This window comes from Crocuta crocuta, unplaced genomic scaffold, assembly GCF_008692635.1.
Source record: "Crocuta crocuta isolate KB4526 unplaced genomic scaffold, BGI_CrCroc_1.0 scaffold133, whole genome shotgun sequence".
Taxonomy (NCBI): Eukaryota; Metazoa; Chordata; class Mammalia; order Carnivora; family Hyaenidae; genus Crocuta; species Crocuta crocuta.
The window spans coordinates 4,620,433-4,629,417 of NW_027529438.1; the positions used below are offsets into that span (position 1 = coordinate 4,620,433).

Here is an 8,985-nt window from a genome sequence, read left to right on the forward strand (position 1 = left end):
CACTCGCATCAGGAGTGGGGTCAGGGAAGATGTCATAAGCACATGTCACAGTCATGCAGCCCCTTAGGATTTCCAAGTGCTCCTGCACATCCCACTTGACCCTGACAACGACTCTTTTAAGGAGGCAAAAAAGATGAGGTCACTAGCTCTAGTCTGTCCAAAGGCACAGAACCGGGGACTTTTAGAAGAGATCTTATCTGCTGTGTACTTTATCTTTCCTTGCCTCTTTCTACGAATAAAAAGCTCAGGCTCAGAGAAGTTACAAGACTTGTCCAAAGTCATACAAGTGGAATTACTGGGAAGCAGGCTTCACGCTGTTGTCTCTTGAAGTTCTGGACCGTGAGCTCTGTGAGGGCAGGCGCTGGTTATGTGTTACTTGTTTGCAGGCTCAGAGTAGGTACCCAGTGAATGCACATCTAACTGCTTCCATTTTTTAAATACTTTATTATTTATATTTTTGATATTTCATTTGATCTTCCAAACAGGTCTATAACGTAAATGAGGTAGGTATTGTATCCTTGTTTGCAAGTGAAGGAAACCATTTGGAAGGGGCACAGGTATTGTTACAGAGCTTTATAGTGACTGGGACAGGAAGAAGGGTGCACAGACTGGGTGGCCTTCACCCTTCCTCATCACCTTTTCACCAACTCTTCCCACACGGGAGACCTTCTTTCCAGTTCTTCCTCCAGGGCAAGAAATCAGTTGTCTATTAAGCACTGCATCTGTCCAAATGGGCCCTGGAGGCAGAGAAAAAGAGACTAAAATCCATATATGAATATGTGATACACATGGTCACGTAGAAAGATGGTGATAGAGTCCCACAGAATTCTAGCAGAGAGTCATTGGATTCCTGTAGTCCAGCAAATCAGAACACAAGTCAGCCTGAGTTCACACAGAAAGTAGCTACAGAAAAGACTCAGGTCTTCTTGCTTCTGGGTCCAATACATGACTTCTGCATGTAGGTGCCTATGGTTCATTCTCCATGACTTGAATCATCTTTCTGTTCCCCCCAGAGTATCAAAACCTTGAGAGGCAGGTATTGGGAGCGGTCACCCATAAGTGGCCCTAATCTGTGTGATTTGAACAAGGCAGGAGCTGGGGCATGGCATCCCAGAGAACTTACAAATCACGAATGTGGTAGTCTGCCTAGGACTGACTCAAGGAATACTCGATACTGATTGTACTTTAGTGTTTTTGTAATACCACAACTGTAAAATAACCACATGGAAACCATCAATGAGAAGAGGAAAGAATGGGTATACAGAGTCAATGATTCCATTGTTCTCAGGGGCGCCTGGTGGCTCAGTCGACTGAGAGTCTGACTTCGGCTCAGATCATGATCTCATGGTCCGTGAATTTAAACCTTGCATAGGGATCTCTGCTGATAGTGTAGAGCCTGCTTTGGATCCTCTGTCCCCTTCTCTCTCTGCCCTTTCCCTGCTCTTGCTCTCTCTCTCTCTCTCTTTCAAAAATAAATAAACATTTAAAAAACCTCCAGGGGTGCCTGGGTGGCTCAGTTGGTTGAGCGTCCAACTTTAGCTCATGTCATGACCTCATGGTTCATGAGTTCAAGTCCCATATCAGGCTTTTCACTGATAGTGCAGAGCCTGCTTTATTCCTCTCTCTCTGCATTACTCTCCACTCGTGCTCTCTTTCTCAAACATAAACACTAAAAATTTTAGAAGGGAAAATGGGTGATGGGCATTGAGGAGGGCACTTGTTGGGATGAGTGCTGGGCATTGTATGGAAGCCAACTTGACAATAAATTATATTTAAATTTTTTTAAATAATAATAATTCCATGGTTCTCTAATTTGAACAGGGAACATTGAAAAACTATAGAGGGAAAAAGCAATGGAAAACTGATAAAAGAAGTGGTGATGTGTTTCAGTGGGAAAAGGATGGGCTTTTAAAATAAATCACACTAGGGGTGCCTTGGTGGCTAAGTCAGTTGAGCATCCGACTTTGGCTCAGGTCATGATCTCACTGTTCGTGAGTTCAAACCCCCCATTGGGTTTTGTGCTGATGGCTCCGAACCTGCTTGGAATTCTCTGTCTCCCTCTCTCTCTGCCCCTCCTCTGCTTGTGCTCTCTCTCTCAAGTAAAATTAAACATTAAAAAATAAATAAATAATAAAATAAAATAAATCGCACTGGAGCAACCACACCCCCGCTACCTGACATTATACACAAAACTCAGTTCCCTAATTATTAAAAACCCAGATGTAAGAGGCAAAGATATAAAGATCTTACAGGACAATGTGGTAGAATACCTTCATGATCTTGGTATAGGAAAGGACACGAAAATTATTAACAGTACTCATACGTTAAAATTTTTCAAGTCTGTTCACCTAAAGACATTATAAAGAGAGTGAAAAGCTGAGCTACGAACTAAAACTCATATATATGTGATGTGTAACTGACAAAAGAATAATATCCAGAAACATTTAACAAATTTTTCTGAACATATATGCACATAAAGAGAGATGGAAAAAATAAAACAAAATAGTGGCAAAGACATGAACAGGCATTTCCCAAAGGGCAAAGGGGAAATCCACATAGTCAATAACGACATGAGAAATTGCTCAACCTCTTTAATAACCAGAGAAATGCACATTAAAACCACAAGGATGTACCATTACACACCCTCACAAAACAAAAATAAAATGTTAGAGTCTGATAACACCACGTGTAAGAGAGAACATGGAGCAAAGGAAACTCGATTTAAGTTGTACTTGCTGAGTACAGAGTCGTTTGGCAACTTGGTCTTTTCTTGCACTCACTAATTCCACCCATAAGTACATACCCTATGCTTGAAGAGGTTCTAGCCAAGTGCACCAGGATACATAGGCAAGAACATTCCCAGAAATTATGCGTTTCTTAGCTCAAATCCAGGAACAGCCCAAATGCTCCTCAATAGTAGAATGGATAAAGAGACAGTGGTTTATTCATAAATGTAATATTATACAACAACCCTCCAAAACTATAACTGGGTGGGGGCGCCTGGGTGGCTTAGTCAGTTAAGTGTCCAACTTTTGCTTAGGTCATGATCTCGCGGTTCGTGGGTTCGAGCCCCGCGTCAGGCTCTGTGCTGACTGCCGGCTCAGAGCCTGCAGCCTATTTCAGTCTGTGTCTCCCTCTCTCTCTGACCCTCCCCTGCTCATGCTGTCTCTCTCTCTCTCTCCTAGAAATAAATAAAAATATTTAAAAAAAAAAACTATAACTGGGTGATCAAGCTAGCCCAATTGCACCAACATAGTAATGAATAAGAAAAGTAAGTCACAAAAGAAAAGGTGTGGTCCAATCCATTTACGTAATGACATAAGCAAGCAAAAATAAGGTATATTCTTTAGGGATGCCAACAGAAGAAAAAGAAATGATTACCACAGAACTCAGGGTGGTGTTACCCAGAAGGGCAGGAAGGACATGCCACAGGAAGGGGTGTGGGGGGGGGCAATGCTCTGTTCTTTGAACTGGCTGGTGGTATTCATACTCGTGTTTGCCTTAACCTTACTAGTTCATTAAATAGTACATAGCATGGGAAATCAGGAAATTGTCATTTCTATGTGTCAAATATGAGCATATATTGACAATTTCAAATAGTTTGATATAAAATATATGTGTGTGTTTACACACTATGACCTGTGTATGCTACACTTCCCAATAAAAAATGAAAAGAAGAAAAAGGAAGGAAGGAAGGAAGGAAGGAAGGAAGGAAGGAAGGAAGGAAGGAAGAAAGGAAAGAAGGAAGGAAGGAAGGAAGGAAGGAAGGAAGGAAAGAAGGAAGGAAGGAAGGAAGGAAGGAAGGAAAAAAAGAAGGAAAAGAAAGAAGGAAAGAATTGAATAGAATCAGAAAACCTAGGTTTCTAAGATGGCTAATTGGGTTCCAAACTGCGTTCTAAGACCACACAGAGCCCTTTACCTCTCTTTCTATAGAGAATCAGTGTAGGGCAGTGATTATGTGCCAGGGCCCTGAAGATAGGCAGGCTCTGGGTTTCAATCCTAGCCTTGCCACTTAGAAGCTTCATCTCGATGACTTGATTAATTTATTGAGACATTGGTCTCCTCATCTGTAAAGCGGCTGTGGTAGTCATACCTATGGAGTTATTGTCCTGTGCATATATAAATTTAAATAAAGTAGTCATAACTGTGTGTAGATAGCTTAGAACAATGCCTTGTGTTTTGTTTTTTGTTGTTGTTGTTGAGAGACAGACACAAAGAGCATGAGCAGGGGAGGGGCAGAGAGAGAGGGCAACACAGAATCCGAAGCAGGCTCCAGGCTCCGAACTGTCAGCACAGAACCCGACACGGGACTCAAACTCGGTGAGATCACGACCTGAGCCAGCCAGATGTTTAACCAACTGAGCCACCCAGGTGCCCCAGGACAATGCCTTGTAAATAACTGATCAATATCAGTTGTGTCACTTGGTCTCATTCTCTTCCCTCACGTTTCTTCACGAGTTTCAGAAAGGTACAAAAGAAAAAATTATGTGAGTATGTTCTGAAAATGCATACAATTCTATGCAAAGCCCTGTGGCTATTTTTAATCCTCCTACATGTCCACATTAGTCTGTTCTCCTTTATCACTAAGGTAACACTACCACCATGACCACAAGGTAGGCAAAGCAGCCACCCGGAGTTAGGAGAGAATCAGCACTGCCTTTCACACATGTCCGACGTGAACTCAACATTTGTGTTTCTCAACAAGGAATTAAACCACGCTCTTCCTAACCCCAACTTCCTAGTACAAAACTGATTCTTAAACTCCAGATTACAACTTAGGACCAAAGAGATGAAGTCAGAAGCAAGGCTTTCTTTTAAACAAATGGGCAGGGTTGAGTACTGTCCTGCTGGAAATTTCTTTCGTCAGGTGTCAGAGCATGGAACTTACCTGCAGCAGGTCTGGAAAGTGTTTGGATTCTATAGTAAGGATTACCGTAGGTCTCCCCCAGCTGTCCTTTGGCCTCAGGAGACCATTCCAGCTTTGTGTAAGTTGTCTATGAGCCTGAACCCCAGGGAAAATGTGGGCTGGTTGTTGGTCTCAAGTCTAAGGAAAAACAGAGATTAATAACAAGTGACTATTCAGATGGGTAGGGATGATATTGCCTTAGGATGACACCCATGGATCTAAAACAGAGGCCTGACTAACAGCTTGACTTGGTTAGACCCCTCTCGGCAAAGCTCAACCAATGTTATCTGGGAATCCACCTTGATTTGGATGCACCGAATCAGGGTTTCTTGAACCTGTGGATGAATTGCCTTAACACTTATAATAATTCACTACATTATGCACCCCATGGATGTTTCACCAGTACCTGGGCATCAGTGACCAGACATCTCAAGAGCCTACCCATTCATATTTCATGTGGGAAGAATCCTCGCCTTCTGTTTGCTCTAGCACTCATGTTTCATAAAAATGAAGGACAGAACATCTGGCCACTGTAGTTGGGATAAATAGACTGGCATAACCCTTGGCCACCTTGGCTTCTTCAAAGTTCTATGTGGATGTTTCATCGCCTTCCTGTAAGAAATGGGCAGGGAAAGCATTGAATCTCAAGGCAGTAAAGACATAGGGAGGTTTCAAATATGTGCCCTGATTACTATTCATAGACAAAGTTATTGCAAACTAAGAGATAATGTCGTTTAGAAATTGTTTGCTGAGGGGCGCCTGGGTGGCTCAGTCGGTTAATCGCCCGACTTCGGCTCAGGTCATGATCTCATGGTTCGTGGGTTCAAGCCCCGCAGTGGGCTCTGTGCTGACAGCCAGCTCAGAGCCTGGAGCCTGCTTCGGATTCTGTGTCTCCCTCTCTCTCTGACCCTCCCCTGCTTACATTGTCTCTCTCTCTCAGATATAAATAAAACATAAAAAAAGAAAGAAAAGAAATTGCTTGCTGACCATCACTGGTCATAAGCAGTTACTTATAAACGTACTATAAAGATGTAAGGGTTTACACGATCCCTAAAGTGTAAGCACGTTAACAACACTTTGTTTGTAAAAAGTCAACCCAAGTATTTACAAAAGCCCCCACGAGGAAAGGATGTGCCTACTTCCCCTCTCATGATAGCAGAATGGTGCCTACTATAGCATCAAACAACTCTGGGCACATGGAGCAAGCCAGCCGCCCTAATAACTCATGGAACCCTTTGTTCATGGATGCCATGTCATAAGCTACCCAAGCTTGGTGTCACCCAGCAGCCACCAAGGTGCCTCAGAGATGATGTGAGTGTGAAACAAACAAGCAAAACAAAACACCATATTAGCCTCCAAGAACTCTGAATGCAGGATTTGATTTTGGAGAAGAGCAATAGGTGATAGAATCGCCAGGGGCGAAAAGTGAGATGTTAATATAGGAATGAAGAGAACTGTGCACAGAAATGGCCACAGCCTTGGAGGTGTCATTAACCAAGCGAACCATTTTATAACAACCAAAACAGAAAGTAAGAAAAGAATCTGAGAAATGTTTATTCATCCAGAAGTGAGAAACTCCTGTTTTTACAATTCATGAGGTGCCCAAAACCATAGCTGAGTCGGCCTCAAGAGCCCCGGCTCTGAGGAAGCAGTGTTTTGCTACCTGGGCAGAATACACAGAAACAAACAAACAAAAAGACTCTTAACCACTACACCCTGAGCGTAGACTGCAAAACCAGAGGTGAATTTTCATTTCTTCATCCTCTAGTTCTCCCAAATCAATTCTACACATTTAAATTTTTTTTAATGTTTTTATTTATTTCTGAGAGAGAGAGAAACAGCGTGAGCAGGGGAAGGTCAGAGAGAGAAGGAGAGAGAGGATCCAAAGCAGACTCTGAGCTGTCAGCACAGAGCCCGACACGGGGCTCATGACCTGAGCCGAAGTCGGACGCTTAACCAACTGAGCCCCCCAGGCGCCCCTCAATTCTACACATTTAAAAAAAGGGGTGGAGGCGCCTGGGTGGCTCGGTCAAGTTAGGCATCTGACTTTGGCTCAGGTCATGATCTCACGGTTCATGAGTTCCAGCCCCACATTGGGCTCTGTGCTGACAGCTCAGAGTCTGCTTTGGATCCTCTCTCTCCTTCTCTCTCTGCCCCTCCCCCACTCGTTCTCATTCTGTCTCTCACTTTCTCAAAAATGAATAAAAACTTTTTTTGGGTATGAATGTATTTTTTAATGTTTATTTATGTTTTTAATACAATTTATTGTCAAATTGGCTAAAGTGCACTTGTCGATGCCGTCACCCACTTTCCCCCTCTCCCCCACCCCCCATCAACCCTCAGTTCGTTCTCTGTATTTAAGAGTCTCTTATGGTTTGCCTCCCTCCCTCTTTGTCTGTAACTATTTTTCCACCTTCCCTTCCCCCACAGTCTTCTGTTAAGTTTCTCAAGATCCACATATGAGTGAAAACATGATATTTGTCTTTCTTTGACTCACTTATGCTAAGTGAATAAAAACATTTTTAAAAATTTAAATTTGGGGCACCTGAGTGGCTCAGTTGGTTGAGAGTCCAACTTCGGTTCAGGTCATGATCTCGCAGTTCATGGGTTCAAGCCCCGCGACAGACTCTGTGCTGACAGTTGGGAGCCTGGAGCCTGTTTCAGATTCTGTGTCTTCCTCTCTCTCTCTCTGCCCCTCCCCCACTCATGCTCTGTCTCTCTCTGTCTCAAAAATAAAAACTATAAAAGCAATTTTTAAATAAATAAATAAATATTTAAATTTAAATTTAAAAAGGGGGGATCAGGGTGCCTCGGTGGCTGTTGGTTAAGCTTCTGGTCTCTTGATTTCTACTTGGGTCATGATCTCACAGTTCATGGGTTCAAGCCTCATCTGGGGCTCTGTGCTGACAGCACTGAGCCTACTTGGGATTCTCTCTCTCTCCCTCTTTCTTGCCCTCTCTCTCTGCCCCTCCCTCGCTCTCTCTATCTCTCTCTCAAAATAAATAAACTTAAAAAAAACTCAACATACTTCGTAAAGGAAAAGCCCACTCCTATCAGGTGTGTAACTCACATGACCACCTTCTGACAGTAGACTTCCCTTCTGTCAGCAGTCATGTGGGTTTCCCACCCATAAAGCAATCCTCTGAGACACAAGCTGTTAAAAACAACCCACCAGTTCAGGACTGACACTAACCTGGAGTTAGTATTGGATTCCACAAGTGAGGGGCTGAGTTCCCAAGACTGCCCTCACCTCAGGTGCCAATTACAAGCCCACGTTTTCACCTGAGCTTCTGGCGAATCACCTATAAATCAGGCGTTCCCATGACTCTTTTTTTGGGTTCAGTAATTTGCTCTATAGAAAGACATACAGGACTCAGGGAAACACTTGATTACACTTACCAGTTTTATGTAATACAGGATATCATAAGGGATACAGATGAACAGCCCAATGAAGAGATATATGGGAGCAAGGTCTGAGAAGGTCCTGAGTGTAGGAGCTCCTGTCCCCATGGACTTGGGATGTACCATGAATGAGTTCACCAAACCAGAAGTTCTGTGAAAGCTGGACTTTGGGGATTTTTATAGAGTCTTCATCATCTAGGCATGCTCAGTCATTAACTCCACTTCCAGCCCCTCCTCCCTTTCTAGAGAATAGGGATGGCGCTAAAATTCCAAGCTTCTAATCAGGGCTCCATCTTTCTGGTGACCAGCCCACACCCAGGAGCCCACCCTGAGTCTCCTCATTAGAACAAAGGGCACTGCTGACACCCAGAACACTCCAAGGGATTTAGGAGCCCTGTGCCGGGAACCAGGATCAAAGACCAAACATTAGAAGAAAGGATGTTTCTAGTATTCTTATTACATAAGAGATAACAAGGAATTTCAGGAACTCTGTGCCAAGAACAGGGATGGGAGGGGCAGAGACTAATGAATATATACACGTGTTTTTCTTATTATTTCACAACCGTGGTATGACATTCACATTATTTGATAGTCAAGACAATGTTTTTCATGACAGTACTTATTTAAACCTTTCAAACTCTCACTGCTAAAACATAACCTTACCAAATGTTTTATAA

General features: G+C 43.1%; 1 long non-coding RNA gene across 1 annotated transcript; it reads right to left on the reverse strand.

Moving 5' to 3' along the window:
- Positions 1-499: 499 nt before the first annotated feature.
- LOC144228175 (uncharacterized) lies at positions 500-8,435 on the reverse strand. The gene is made up of 4 exons (XR_013334141.1): positions 8,306-8,435; positions 5,348-5,518; positions 4,889-5,044; positions 500-737 (listed from the first exon to the last, which is right to left on the reverse strand). It is a non-coding gene; the product is annotated as an uncharacterized LOC144228175 (long non-coding RNA).
- Between the last annotated feature and the right edge of the window lie 550 nt (positions 8,436-8,985).